The sequence below is a fragment of the Aptenodytes patagonicus genome, chromosome 7 (assembly GCF_965638725.1).
Source record: "Aptenodytes patagonicus chromosome 7, bAptPat1.pri.cur, whole genome shotgun sequence".
NCBI classification, from domain to species: Eukaryota; Metazoa; Chordata; class Aves; order Sphenisciformes; family Spheniscidae; genus Aptenodytes; species Aptenodytes patagonicus.
The window spans coordinates 26915902-26930596 of NC_134955.1; the positions used below are offsets into that span (position 1 = coordinate 26915902).

General features: G+C 43.5%; 1 protein-coding gene across 8 annotated transcripts in view; it reads left to right on the forward strand.

The window, feature by feature from the left end:
- Positions 1 to 14695, forward strand: part of TSPAN18 (tetraspanin 18) — a 127242-nt gene that overhangs the window by 25274 nt on the left and 87273 nt on the right. Inside the window, exon 1 of one of the 8 annotated variants that reach the window (XM_076344415.1) lies at positions 581 to 620. The exons of the other annotated variants lie outside the window; for them this stretch is intronic. The gene's annotated coding sequence lies outside the window, so the exon portion shown is untranslated. Of the gene's footprint in view, positions 1 to 580; positions 621 to 14695 lie in introns of those variants that run through there. 8 annotated transcript variants of the gene reach the window in all.

Below are 14695 nucleotides of genomic sequence, written 5' to 3' on the forward strand. Positions count from 1 at the left end.
TCTTAATCTACACATATCAGTGAAATCAAACGGTTTTGCTTTCTGACTCTTAACATTTAACTACTGTTCCTTCACCAACTGATCTAAAGCCTATTAGCAGTGGAGGGGCTTTGGATCAGGCATTTGACATGCCACAGAAAAATGGCATGGCAAGCTTGGGCTAGACAGCAGGTGGGGTCAGGAATTGGACCTAGTTTAACACCACTCTGCCTCTAATGGGGGGGGAATTTATTGCTGATTTTGATGAAAGCTGATGTGTGGCATTGCTGAGAGCGTTTGGAAATCCTCTCCACAGTAGGACTTATGGACACGATCAGGTCTCAGCCTTGTGCATAACTGCCTCTTCACATCTCAAAAGTGTAACTGAACTGCAAATGGTTTTCACACCAATTATTTCCCTCTTGCTTTTGAATAGAACCGGGAGGGGGGTTGTTTATCCCATTTCCCTGGTGCAGCTGAAACTCAGAGCAGCAAGCTTGTGCTGAAGCTGTTGTTTCCTCTGCACGTTTCCCATAAGGAGGCCAAGGGAGTGTGAGATTTGTGATTCAGTGTGTGGCTTTGTCACATGCGTACCCAGGCTGAAGATGATAGAAACTTGGTGCTGTCTCACTTCAGGTTGGGTAAGTATGTTTTGTTTGTTGCTTTTGTGGGTTTTTCTTTTAAACTAGGCTCCTTAAAAGAAGAGGAGCAATATTTAAGCTTCTGAGTAAATAAGCAGAGAACCCTGGCTTCATCTTGACTAATCTGTTTAACTTTCATCAGCCCAAATATTTACTCTAGGCATTGAATATCCAGGCAGTGTAATTCTGATGCTAAAATTCGTGCACTGAGAATGCTGTAGATTGACTAATCCTGCAGAACTCCAGAAATCCCTCTCTGTATAAATAAACTTCCTATATGAAGGATTATAACTAAATAAACGCTGTGAATTCAGATCAGCAGAGCAGAAGTGTAGCAGTTGGCCCTCCTTGTGCTGCTTACTTATGTATTTTTATAAGGATATTCGTCTTAGTCTAAATAGATGTGTAAAGAAAACTGCAAATACTGAAGCATGATGCTGTCATATACTGCAGGAAGAAAGTTTGCCTCTGCCTTTTTGCTAGCAACTTTTCTTTTATCAGTCTTCAAATTGCCATCAGCTTGATTTACCCAGGCTGTTGAAATTGTTATTCTTCTGGTGCGTGGCATTGCTGGTGAATCTGTGTTTTGTAGGTCTTTGTCCCATTCCTGCAACTGGGCAATGTAAAGAGTTCACGTATCTCCAACACAGCAGTTTCAAAATCTGTAGCTCGGTTGCTGAAGACCCCTCCCAGCCCCCTACACACACACATTTCCCTGGCTGCAGAGCAGAGCCTACAGCGTTCGGATTTACCAGTAACAAAGTTGGCACCTCGAGAAGTCTGATCTGTCGTGTCCGTTGCAGGGAATACTTATAAGCCTCCAGTGTAAACCTGTTGGTATAGGTATGGTGTAAGCAACCTCCTGAGCAGCTTTGGCTTCTGTCCTATTACTATATTAATTATCCTGTCTTTGAGATTTAAGTGCAGACTTATCTGGGATCCCTATCTCAGAGAAGTTCTGTTAATATCCCTTGATGTTGCCCTATCTGTTACTGGAGATTGTTCCAGAGATGTGACAGCTGTAAACACCCAGGGGAGAGGGATTAGTTTGGCTATTGTAAAGGGAATAACTAAAAAGAATGGGATCAAGTTGGAGAAATAAAATCAAAACTGTTTGAGGAGGACTTCCCAACATCATTGTTCATTGGGTTCATGGAAAGCTAATGCTTTAGCTAAAGCTAAATCCCTGCCATCTGAGAATTCTGAGAGTAGACTGCAAAAATGAAATAGTAGGAAGGACAGAGGGATAGAGTTGTTCTGTATCGGCAGGGAAGGGTCCCAGCCAATCTTACTCGCTGCTTTTTGCTTATAAGATTCTGTGTAACAGTAGAAAACTAGAAGGAAGAAATTGCCCAGCTGCTGCATTGTCAGGAAGACGTCTAGCCCAGAACCTGTGCTGTTCATAGCCACTTGGTCCTAACAGATAATTCTCCCTCCTTGAAAGGGATCAGTAGGGGAAGAATTGCACCTCACTTTACTTGCCAACATGCTCCGTAGGGAAATTCCTTCTCTGTCCTATGCTGCATTAGTCAGTCCTTTTAACACTATATCTGAGGAAGAATCACTGCAGCTAGGCAGCTAATCTCATTTCTGTCCTCAGATAAGATTGTTATCAGAGTAATTGTCTGTTTGCTCCCCCTCCTGAGTCTAATCAGAGTGGATTGTGCCAGTACCTCCTGGGGCAGAGGAACTCTGGATGTTGATTGCCCTCAAAAGAAAGAGAAAAACCTCAGTGTATATTTAACGTAAACTTCAGTTTTGTTAGATGTTCACAGAAAAATTGTCTGGAAATAACTTGCTCAGACATGTCTTGCACATTTCACAGTAATATATTTGTTCTGGTTTAAAATCTAAGTTCAGGCAGGCAAGTTCATGTAGTGCATGCCACGGTGAGGCTTTCAAAAGATAGGGTTGTGCACCAGTGGAACTGGTACTTTCCCAAGCCCTGGGATAGAGCAAGTTCATGTCTGCAGAGAATACATACTCTTAGATGTTGGTGTTCTAGCCAGCGAACAATTCTGAACAATTGGTGCTTTTTCCCTTATTTCAAAGCAAATTACCAGGGTGGGTGGATTTTTCTGATGGGTATAAAGAGGCTCAAAGATACTAATTTTTCATATATCCTTCAAGTTGGGACTAGAGCTTGTCTCTTTATGTGTTTACCTGAGGAAGTGTACTGTTTGGTCTCTTTCTAGCGGTAAGCAAATCATAGGTAATGCAGCACTCCAGTGAGATACAGAAATGCTGTGTGCACCCCCTGTTACGTGGATGAGAAAGCTGAGACACACAGGTACCACGGGCTGCCATGGGAGTTGCCAAAGCAGAGTTGCATAGATAAGGAGGTCTGTACCAGAGCCAACGTTGCTAGTGGCTGCTCCTGACTCCTGGTCTGGGTTACCATCCCAGCTCCAGCAGCCAGCCCAGTATGAAAAGCAAAACATGACCCTGCCCTTAGTGGTGTTGCTGCTGTAGAGATGTTGTCTGGCTCGATCAGACCCGTATCCCTGGATAACTTAATGAAGCTCTATAGCTTTTGAGTGCGATACCTAAAGCAAGCTTAAAGGGTAAGGGCATACCACTGAAGAGAGTGCTCATAGCTGCTGAACTTGCATGCCTCGTATGTGAGAACCGCTGAGGCTGTCTGATTCAATCAAGCTTAAAAGGTGTTGAATGAAGGAGGTTCTTTCAGGCACATGTAAAAGTCATCTTGGGGACCTTGAAATTGGTATGGCCACAGCTGCTTCTAGCCTAATGCGTGCTTGGCATGCTTAGTCTGGATATTCTCTAAAACTTTTATTGCATAGTTTTGCTACTTCCTGCTCCATTAGACTTCAAATCAGTAATTGTGGTGGTAGCTTCATGGCTGTAGTGTCCCTTTTAGAAGGAACCATAACCACTTTACATTTGCTGGGTGACTTAGGTGATGTTTCTCTCCTCTTTACAAGGAGAGAAACATAACTGCAGAAAGAGGGGAAGAGAAATATAAAGAGGGTGTAAAAGCTATTTTTACCCTTGACTATACTGCACTGAAGAGATGCCAGAGGTGGTGTTTAGAAAAGTGCTTCTGGAACTGGAAGTAATACAACTACATCAGTGTGACTAGTAAACAGAGCCTTAAATAAGTAGGATGCAGTGTCCACAGTGCTGCTGGAACTTGAGCCTGCATCCCCACACAGTGCTACGATATCACCTTACTCAGACCTAGCTGTGCTGTGTTTGATTTGGCCCTGCTGCACGTGCTACAGATGTGAGTATCTAGCAGTAGAGCTTGTGGTCCTGAAGGCCCCCTTTGTATGGTTTGTGGCCTCATGCGCGGGAATTTATTCTTTTTACCCCTTCTCCACTGTATGTGTGGCTTCATGTGGTTTTTGTTGTGGTTATATTTTGGTTTTTCACTTGAAGTGTATTTTTGGCAGCCTTTGGCCCTTTAATGGGCTCTCATGCTATCAGGCACCACAGCTATGAATACCTTAAATGTGCTTTGTTATCTGGATTACAGTATGGTGTTCACTTTCTTTGTGAGCAATTCATATTCCAGAATCTTGTCTCCAGCTGTTCCTTTTCTGTAATGGCACTGAGGACAGTGTTGTAATTACTTTGCCACTTCTGCTGGCGTAGCACTTCGGAGCCAACCCTGATTGGATGCATCACTCCCCTTGTTGCGGTGCTGATGGTGAGGTTGTACATTAAGGAGCTGTTGGCTGATTTATGAAAAGCTTGCTTTTGGAGGCTGGGAGCAGATTTTTCTGGAGGGGCTAATGAGTCCCTGCCTGCTCCCCTTCTCCAGCCTTAGCACCGTGCAGTGCCTGCAGCACATGATACAACCATGTGTTTGTTCCTTTCATTCAGCTTATGGCTGCATCTGCCCTTTTTACTGCTACCTTCCCATCTGTCACCCATGGTACTGCTTGTTCAGTGCATAGTAACTATTTTGAAGCCGTAACTCAAATATCTGTCTAGTAGTCCCTTCATGCTGTACCTTGGACTGACCCACTCCAGTCTGTGGATTGGTGAGTCATAGTTACTCCTTAGCAAAATTACCAGGTAGGTCTTTGAATCCTTTAAGGTAGCTGTCCTGGTCTAATCTGAGTGTTCTCTGGTGAGGCGGGTCTACCTTGAAAATTTATGAAAGTACACTATTAAACCAAACACTAGCAAAGTAAGTGTAGCATGAAGATATTTCAAGTTGCTATTATTGCTTCTGCCAGCTACCATAAAACGCTTCTCTAGACTCTATTAGCAAGTGAACAGAAGGGATGTCATAGAGCTGTCAGACCCAGACTGTCAGCCTGGTCTCACCATGCTCAGGAGTACATGACATGACCGAGGCGTTCCTGTATCAGAGTTGATCTAAGGGCAGGTCTCTCAATTGCCGCCTCAGACTGCAATGCCTTCTTTCAGTAGCAGTTGACGATGTCAGGATAATTGAGTATTCTCCATAAAGTAGTTCTACTCGGCCATAAGAATGGCCATGCATAGTGCGAACAGAGGTAACCAGTCTTGCTAAATTTTTAAGATATTTTGGTTTTAAGAGAGACTACATAGGGAGGTTTATAGTTGAGGCCAACAACCAATCCATGTGGGAAGCACGGTGTCAAATAGCAGAAAATAAAAAAATAAGAAGAAATATTTTACTTGCAACCTCTTAGGCATGTTGCAAGGAGATTTGCCTCATTTTTATGGGTCTTCAATTGTAACAACGATCTTTACTTGGTTGGATTAATCCACAGTGCGAACTATGGACAAACTTTCCGGATATACACCATTTCAGTTAAGGTGGCTCCAGCTTGGAACTTGATAGAAGAAATCCAACTGATTTTAGTGAGAGCTGAGCAAGGCATTAGGCTGCTTTTGAAAGAAAACTTAAACAGAAATGATTTTGTGTAGATGGGTACTTGAGTCCTGCAAGACACTTCCATCACAGAAGTTGCCTCTTACCTATAAGGCATAAAAGTCAGGAGAAAGAATTCTTTTAACTGACTGCAAGGAGGCATCAACAGCACATGGGAAAGCACGGGGAATAGAAAACTGTTCAGGTGATCTGGGGAGTCAGGATCTCTTTGAAGTGAGGCCAAATGTGATCAGTGTGAACTCTCTGGTTACAACATGTCATGGCCTTTCTAGGGTAGAGGGCTTGTTTCTGGTCTTCCTTTCTATTAAGCACATCATATTGTGTATATTTAAGGCTGGCTTGTGCCTTTGGGTGTTTCCCAGATGACAAATCCCAAAGAACCCTTCTTTCTTCTGTTGAATACTAGCAAGGGGCCCGGTTTCTGTTGTTTTTCCAGATTTATTTCTCTTCCATTGCTTCCAGTGGTTCAGGTCTGTCAGCAGTAGTATCACACTGGTAGTGAATCACAGCAATGGCAGTATTTTAAACACCATAGTTCACAGCTTGTTCATAGTGAGAGTCTCATCCACTTGCACTCTGTTCCAAGAGACTTGTGGTAGAGAAAGTCTAGACAGAGTCTAGACTATAGTCTAGTCCTCCTACCTAATCCTTTTGCAAGTGGGAGCATGATGGCTACCATTATACTTAGTACCGGGGTCTCCATGAGTTTAAAATACAAATCTAAATGTCTCAGGTTAAGCTCTGGCTAGGGCTGGGACAGTCACCACAGGTGGTCCCAAATTGCTGAAAGTGCTCTCATGTCACTGGGGGTGTCACAGGAGATGGGGAGTAGCCCTGTCTCGTGGGTTAGGGAACACTGCTTGTGCTGTAGCTATGTACCTTCCCAGTGCCAGATAAATGTGGCTGTGCCTCCCAAAAGCATTCAGCCTTGCCTTGGACACAGCTTCTAGGAGAATTCTTCGGGGGGGGGGGGGGGGGGGGAAGGGAGAAGATGGATAATCAATCTCCTAGCCCTGTGAATTAGACATGCTGGACTAGAAGTTCCCTGAGAACCTTTCAGTAAGGACCCTGGTCAGTAGATCATTCCTCCAGTTTTGTTGTGGTCTGTCTTCAGCTCTCACTGCCTTTGAGATTTGTACCTGAACAAGGACTTTCGTCACCCCATTCAATAATAAAAATTGAAAGCTAGTTTCCTGATGGCTTTTTGCTTCATATTTGCTGCTGCTTCCCATCATTAACAGCAGTAAAGTGGCATGGGGTGAAAATCAGCACTAATTTGGGAGCTTGATTGCCTGTGTAATAAGCTTCTCTGTTATTCTTCGGCAGGAGCAACAGCTAATATAAATTTTTTGCTGTCACTTCTACATGGGCCATGTACCAGCATCGAAGTTAATCCCTCAAAATTATGTTCCATTACAAATCTCTCTTCACAGATGAAGTGGGTGCAATTAGGCAGAGAGGTCCAGAACTGTTAAAGAAAAAAAAAAAGCTCTGAAGGGCGAAAGCAGTCTGGCTGTGCATCACAAAGTGGTGTAGCATCTTGCCAGTCACCTCCAGAAAACAGAAGCTCCTTGGCCACAATGTTTGCAGGGCTTGTTTGGCAGTGACAGTATGTTCCAAGTTGAAGTTCCACCTTTTTGTAAGTACAAGGTGTAGGATCTTAGGAGTGATTTAAAGCTATTTGTGCCAGTTCTCCCTCATTTCTTTTCTTCCAAGTACACAGAGAATATTTAATGTTGTTATTCCTGCCTGAGCCCTGGGAAATCAGAAAAGATCATCAAGACCCTGGTAATAGGCTGACAAAATCCCCAGCATATTTAATTAGAGATTATTCTTTTGATGTTTGGGTTGATTTTGATGCTTGGTTTTTTTTATCAGGTTACTCTTGGGTAACCTTCAGTATACTGAACAACTTCCCTGCTTTCATGAATGTCAAAGACCCTCAAGGTTTAAATGTACTAGTGTGGTTAAATTACTTTCATTTTTTAAGTTTAGTATTAAATTCTTTTTGGCTAGGGAAAATGGAAATACTATCTCTGCTGTAACATTCTGACTATTCTGGGCAGGGCTGTATAATGACTTTCTACACCTAATTTAGTAACACAGCTTAAAACTGGTGCCTGCTGAAAGTTCATTCTTGCCCCTTTCTAGAAGGGGATGATAGCAAGTGACTTAGTTCCTGGGGGTGGAGCTTTGGTTTTTTTTCCCTTTTTTTTTTCCTTTTTTGGAATGAACCTTAAATATATGAAACTAAGGTGCATTTCTATTCTTACGGAACACAAGCTCTCTTTTTCATCCTGCCCCCTGCCTTTTTCTTTGGGATGCTGAGCAAATGCTATCAAGTCTACACTGAGAATGGCACGGGCTATGCAGGGAAGTGGAAAGTTTGTTCCAACCCAATGAACAGTAGGGAGATTCTCTGATTAAAAGTCCCATTAAAGATATGATGTGTGTGGCTGCATATACTGGGTTTTATCTACCTGTTTCTGAGCATAAAGCTTTAGACATTGGAAATCCATTCTAAAGTCATCATTCAACTAAACTTTACTCAGGTCAGACTTTTTTAATCAAAGACAGTGATAAGATTTTGCTTTACTTTCTGTTCACTGTCTGCAAACATTCTGAAAGGTTTTACTTTCAGAAATATTTAGTATTCAGTATTTCAGTTTGCATTTGATAGAATTCATTTAAGAAAATCTGCAAAAATGTCTCTTTGCTTACATGGCAGTCAAACATGACTTACAATCACAAGGACAGGGATGGAATAAACACGAGAAGCTACATCCAGTTTTTATCATAAAAAGCTCAACATGGCAATATGGTTTGCCATAGAAGGCCACTTTATTTTGTTCAGATCTGGCCTGTTGAGCGAAGGGGGAAAATAAATTTATAAATCAGAGTTGTCTGCACATGAAGTACTACAATTCTGCACATCAATCATTTGTAGTCTTGTTAAATTCAACTGTCCTAAAGGTAAATGGCTACCTGGCATGCTGTCGGCTCTATTCTATCCTCTATAACGAGAAGATATGTGTGTTCACCTCTAACTTACATAACCTTCAGTGGGCTTGGGTCTCCTTCAGGCTGCTGTGTTCTCTGAACTGTGCAAGCAGTCATCGCTTATTGCTGGTAGACCAAACATAGCTGATTCTTCTTGAGAATTCAGTGGCTGCTGACTCCAAAGGAGCCTCCTAGACTCCTCTTGCAGTGTTTTGCCAAGTATGAGGGGAAGCTTACAGCACTTGATTACAGGTTGCATGTGTTGTTCTTCTCCAGTTTTCCTATGTGTTTTCTCAAAGTGTATTCTCCAAGCATGCTAAAATGTCTAAGGAGCGGGGTCAAAGTGCTTTATATGTTAGAGTAAAACAGGGCTGAGGTCACCACCCGGTTCTTACTATTGTCAATAATGCGTTATTGCATGACTCGTCAGCTATATGTGAGAAAAGTGTAGGGAAGCAAACTGAGGTTTTTGTAGATGATAGTCCAACTGTGGCACTGAACCATGGAGTAAAATGCAGACTAACATTGCACTGACGTCAGGCTATCTTGATGTGACCGAGAGAGTTTTTGTCTGTGAATACAACTACTGGAATAAATCGCAAACTGGGTTTTAATAACCATGGCGGTTTTGGCCTGGTTTCTGAACTTGGAGATAGACAAAGAATGCAACACAGCATCTCGTTTTCAAATGTGTGACCAACCAGCAACAGGGTCCTACGTGTGCTGGAGTCTACAGAGATAGAAGTCTTGACAAGCTCCAAAACAATGAATTACAGTTGATAGCTGATGCTGGAATATGGGCCGTGTTAACCACAGGAATGGTTTCCTTCTCCTGCTGTACCAGAGCAACTTCAGGCTGCCATTTGGGGTGGCAGAGAGAATTCAGCTGTTTTGCACGCCAGACGGCTTGAGCAGTAAATAGCTATCGTACACGGAATCCATCGTCTCTCGTGAGGGCTGTGACTGTGAAGTAGCTGACTTCTGAAAACAAGCTTCCTGCAGATACTTTTTCCCACCCAACAACAAAGGTCTTGTTTGGAAATGCTTTTTGGCTGCAGTCCTCGTGACCCCCCTGGGAAATGCACTGTGCGTTTGACTTGCACTCACCAAAGGAGAAAGCGAAAGTAACACAGCTGTAGTGATTTAATACAAAGTTTTGAGGCTAATTGCCTCATATGTTTAATTAATAACTGACACATTCTGTCCCTCAAAGAGCTTGGAGAACTTCCATCTGGACCCCTAGTGATTACAGCCTGGAAGCCATCCCTGTAATTAAGGAGCAGGCTATAGGAGGCCTGTTCCCATTATGGGCAATTATTATGCTTGCTACTTTTTCCCTCCTTTCTTATGAAGGGGCTGAGAAAATAGGGCTCAAAGACTAATCTGACATAGAACCCTGACTAAAGAAGTGCTTTGTGCTACCCCATGGTAGAATCATGGGGTTATGTTTTGGTGCCAGCACTCTTTCTTTTAACAAGCTGTCAGGAGGCAGATTCTCCAAACAGCAAAATGTGTCTTACACCAAATTGAAGTATTTGTTGGTCAATATTAATTGACAATGCAAGAAGCGGATTTTTGAAAAGAACTGGGCAACTGAATATTTCTGCTGTTACTTCTCTGTATCTCCCTTCCAACTTCAGACTTTCACTAGGTTTGACAGCTGCTCATCTGCGAAGACTCTGGCTGGCTCAGAAGCCCTCAGAGCAGAGGATGCTGTGTCTTTAAGCCTTCCATACAGTGCTGAAATGTTATGACAGAGCATCTCACAGGGGGATGCGGTCTCCATGGCAACCCCACACTGTAAGATAAGCAAACTGGATTTTTTTTTTTTCTGAGAGGTTCAAGAGCAAGGAAGGAATGAGGCGATCTGTCAGCGGGCGAGACTTGAAAAGAGGAAACCATGTCCATTAATCCTGCAGCCCTGGCTGCTTTGTGTTTTAATTAGCGAATGTTATTACGGCAGAGAGCACGGGCGCCTCACCCTGTTGTGGGTTTTTGAGGGCTTTTTTGTTTGTTTCTCTTTTTATATCTCCAATTAAAAAAAAAAAAAAGGGGGTGGGGGGTGGGGAAGAAGCTTTACTAGGACATTAAATGAAGGTCTGAAACAAAAAGCCTCAGGATCTCTGTTCCAGAGCTTGTATCCCAAGGCCAGGGATGGGAAGTGTAGCTTGCCTGGTAGGAATGAATCTGCCGTTCTCAAACTGAGAGTACATCTTAAATTTATTTTGTCTGTCTTGCCACTGATGTTTAGCAAAAATGGAAATCCCCCATACCCATGTGTCCTACATATATGTACCCATGCCAATGTGAAGTAAAGCAGGGGAGTTGTGACTTGCTTTTGTCCTCCCCAGCCTGCCCAGAGGCATTACATGTTAGAGCTATACTGCCTTCCCTGTCATTGTTTTGGGGTAGTTGATACCTTTGGGATCAGTAGTTAGCCTTACATGAGAAATCCTCCATTACCCAAATGCCACCACTTGTGAGAATGCAGGACACTGTGCATGCTAAGAGAGTCAACAACGTAATGACAAGGAGGGAGAATGCTTCTGCCTGTAGTGAGAAGGCAAGCTCCCACCCAAGCTGAGATGGCATCTTAGTAATCAGAGAATCTCTTGGTAGCAGCTAGTGCACCAGCTGGGTAGGAAACTGTGCTGGTCTTGTAAATGTGCTGTGTGTAGGAGTTTATTATGGAAAATATTTTGACAACCTTTATTATTTTCAAACACTTCTATGTGTCACCAGAAAATTAGAGTTAAAGTAAATGTTATCCCAACAGCAGTCTTGTCTGCGTAGTTTCCATGTCCATCCTTTATGGAGTACTGCCTGCTCCTTTGCAGGGAATTAAAGCTCGCTGTAAATCTTCATGTGGAATGAAAAGAAAATTATTCTAATCCTTTGAGAAGGGAATATACCAAAGGCATTCTTCACTACTTTCCTATAAGCAACAGTATCTCAGCCTATTTTTCAGGGGCTGGTGCTTACAAGGAATTCTTGTAAATGTAGTTCTTCTTACTTTCCTGCCAATGCCTTCTTCGATGCCCTTCCACCATGATTTGTCTCTTTTGGTGGTTTTTTTGTTTGTTTTTTTTTTGTTTGTTTTGGGGTTTTTGGTTCCCCCCCCAATTAGGGTGCAAAGTTGAAATGCAATAGTGGGCGTGTGCTCCTCTGCTAGTTTGAATTTTTTTCCACAGTGCATGGGATGGAGAATGAACTTTCTGTTCCTGTACTAGGTATGAGGGTTTTTTAAGGGGGAAGGGAGATATCTGTGTCCATTTCACCCTCTAGCCTCTCACCCCTCAAACACTACATTTGTTTGGTTTTATCTCTTTGTTTGCTTATGCCCTGCTCTACCATTAGCTTTTCTGGGGATTTCACAATTCATGAGCCCAGCAGATAGCATGGAGTTGCTATTCTTTATCAGGTACATAGAAAGGTTTGGGGATTTCCTTTTCCCTGCGGTCTTTGCCCCTGTTGTTCTCTCCTGTTTCTCTCCTCTTCTGCCCAGGACAAAGCAGGTGCTGATATATTGCATAAGCCAGGAGGTAAGTTTGACAGCTAAATACTGATGTTCTGTGAAGAGCATTTTTAATCATCACTCAAGTATCTTACAAATGGAAGAGCATCAGTAGAAAGGTTTGAAAGTCAGCAGCATCAGCTGGAGCAAGGCAGTGCTTGTGCTAACATACTTTACAGTCAAGAAGTTTGGGGCTTGCGCGCTCTCTGTAGAAGTTGTGCTTTCACATGCCTTTACTACCAGTGATTCTGGTGTTCTGGAAAAAATCTGACCAACCAAGGAGTAAATGATGAAGACACTGCTGGTAACGTGTTCCTGCATGTGGAAGCTCTTCCATCAGGTTCAGTTTGGACAGCCTCCATCTTTTTCCACCCTCCTTTGTCCACCCTGGTTTTCAGTTTAGCCCTGCAACGCTGGATGGGATTTGCAAGCCTGCTTGCAGCAAGGCAGGGACTTTATCCCCAGATGGGAAGAAGAAGCCCAGAGAGGTGACTTACTCAAATAACTCAGGAGATCTGTGGTAAAGTAGGGCTTGAAACAGGGTGTCTCACAGGATCCACTCTTTCCCACAAACCACTGGACTTCTCTGCACTAACATAAACATCATGTACTAATGCAGATCAGTGAGAACTAATACTGCAGGAAAGGGAAACCCTCTGGTATTGAGGTATTGCATGGTACTGCAAATTGACTCTTGCAGAGCTGAGATCTCTCCCTTTCTGTTTGAGATTGCTGTAGTTAGAATTTCTTTCATATGAGCCCAAGCTCTTGAAGAGTTCAGCAAAACAAGTTGCAGATTGAAGAGGGCCAAACAGCCTCAGAACCACTGTTCTGGTTTTGAGTTCCTGAAAATCATTTTCTCCTATGGGTGCAATCCATGTAGTGGGAGTAGCTGTTAGCAAAGTTTGAAGCCAGGGGCCAAACATGTTATACCTTATGTGGGAATTCGGGGCTAGGGCAGAGTGGTATTTAGCCCCTTGTTGAGTAAGCCATCAAATGCTGTAATTGACAATAAGCAGGGTTAGAGGCAGCTTAATTTCTTTGGAGTCTGTTCTCTTTATTCCTTCTTCTGGCTGTATGGACGAATTCAACACTTCAGTGGAGATCAGCTTTATTTAATGTTTTGAGTTAAGCTGCCTCCATGCCCAAAGATTATTTTTGCCTGTATTAATAAAGAAACTGCTTTTGACGGCTTAGATCAGTTGTACTTTACTGCCAGGCAGCGCTGGCTGGAAGTGTGGCAGGCAGGGTTTGTGATCCTGATGGCTGGGGCAGAAAAAGCCAGCACAGTTTTTGCTGCCCCTCGCCCCCTGAGCAGGACCTGCTGCTGCCTGCCTCTGCCCTGGCAGGAGAGCCCTTCACGCAACTGCTTCCTAACATGGATTTCTCAATTCACACCATTCTGGGGTCTTCATAATTTGCTTCGGGCTGAGTGTCGTTAAACCCTTGCACATCGCTTGGGTTTGTTGTCCCTCGAGGTACTGCCAGCTCTGAATCCTTGCCAAGCAAAATTAGTCCACCTGCTTCTTGGCTCTAAGCATCTTGTCACCCAAGCCCAGCAGAGCTTTGTTTAAAGAACAGAAATAATTGTGGTGCTGCACTGATTCCCAGCAACTGCAAGCGGTGTTCACATCACAGGGAGAGTTAAGGAATGAAGAAGAGCCCAGGAGTAGCTGCATGCCTCATTTGGCCTGTTCTTCGTAGGAGGGAGCATTTAATCTTTCGGTGAGCAGGAAGACTTTCCTGTGTCTGCCCTGGCCTTTTCGTTAAAGTTGGTGCCCCTGAGCAGCTGTAGAGTATTAGGCTCTGCTCCAGTTGTGATTTCCAGAGGGCCAGTGCTCCACAGCTACAGCTAGATGTTTTAACTGATTACTTGCTGACTCATCACTTCACATGGTTTCTTTCCCACACCCTTTTTAAGCCCCACCCCTCTTCCTGGAGATAATGAATTACTTGTGCATCTGAGTAGTTTATTCTTAGGTAATTCTTTTAGCCATTGCTGTTTCACGCTTACTTCTTTTCCCACTCTATCAGTTGTGCCCAGCACCCACACAGTAGGTGAATTTCTGACCATGAAAGCCATTGAAATACAAAGACTTCTAAATCAACGAATGTCATCCATCCAAAATTCTCCTTCCCTCACCTGCTTGCCAGCCAAACTTCCTTGAACAAACCCTTTAGGAAAAAAACACAGTTCATTAGGTTCTTAAGCTCTTCTTCCCTTGTATTGGTGAGCCTGAACTGAGCCTCTGTATCCACACATGGTAAGGAGTGTGGTGCTTACTTGGGGTCTGTCACAGCTGATTTGGAGGAATTGTGCTTGCTACTACAGTTGCATACTAGCTTAGTCTGGAAGTCATTTAGACTTAGAAACACAGAGCTGTGCTCCGAGAGGCTTGTTAGCAGGGCTGCCGGCAGGCACTACCCTGGTTACACAGGGACTGAGCGTGTGGAGCTTGGCTGCACCCTGCGGAGTCCAGCACGAGTGGAAGGGCATGGATTTCTGGGCAGCCAGATGCTTCTGAGAGCTCCAGCTCTGTCTCTGTAGCATCTAGACTTTCCCTGGCTCATAAAAGCATTGCGAGGAGAAAGACACCACGATCCTGTAGTTGTAAGGGAGCGCACAATCTTGAAGCAAATTTCTCTTTCATTTATCTTTGTATTTAATTTGCTGGTTCGGTACAGACCGTGCTGGTGCATCCTGTTTAC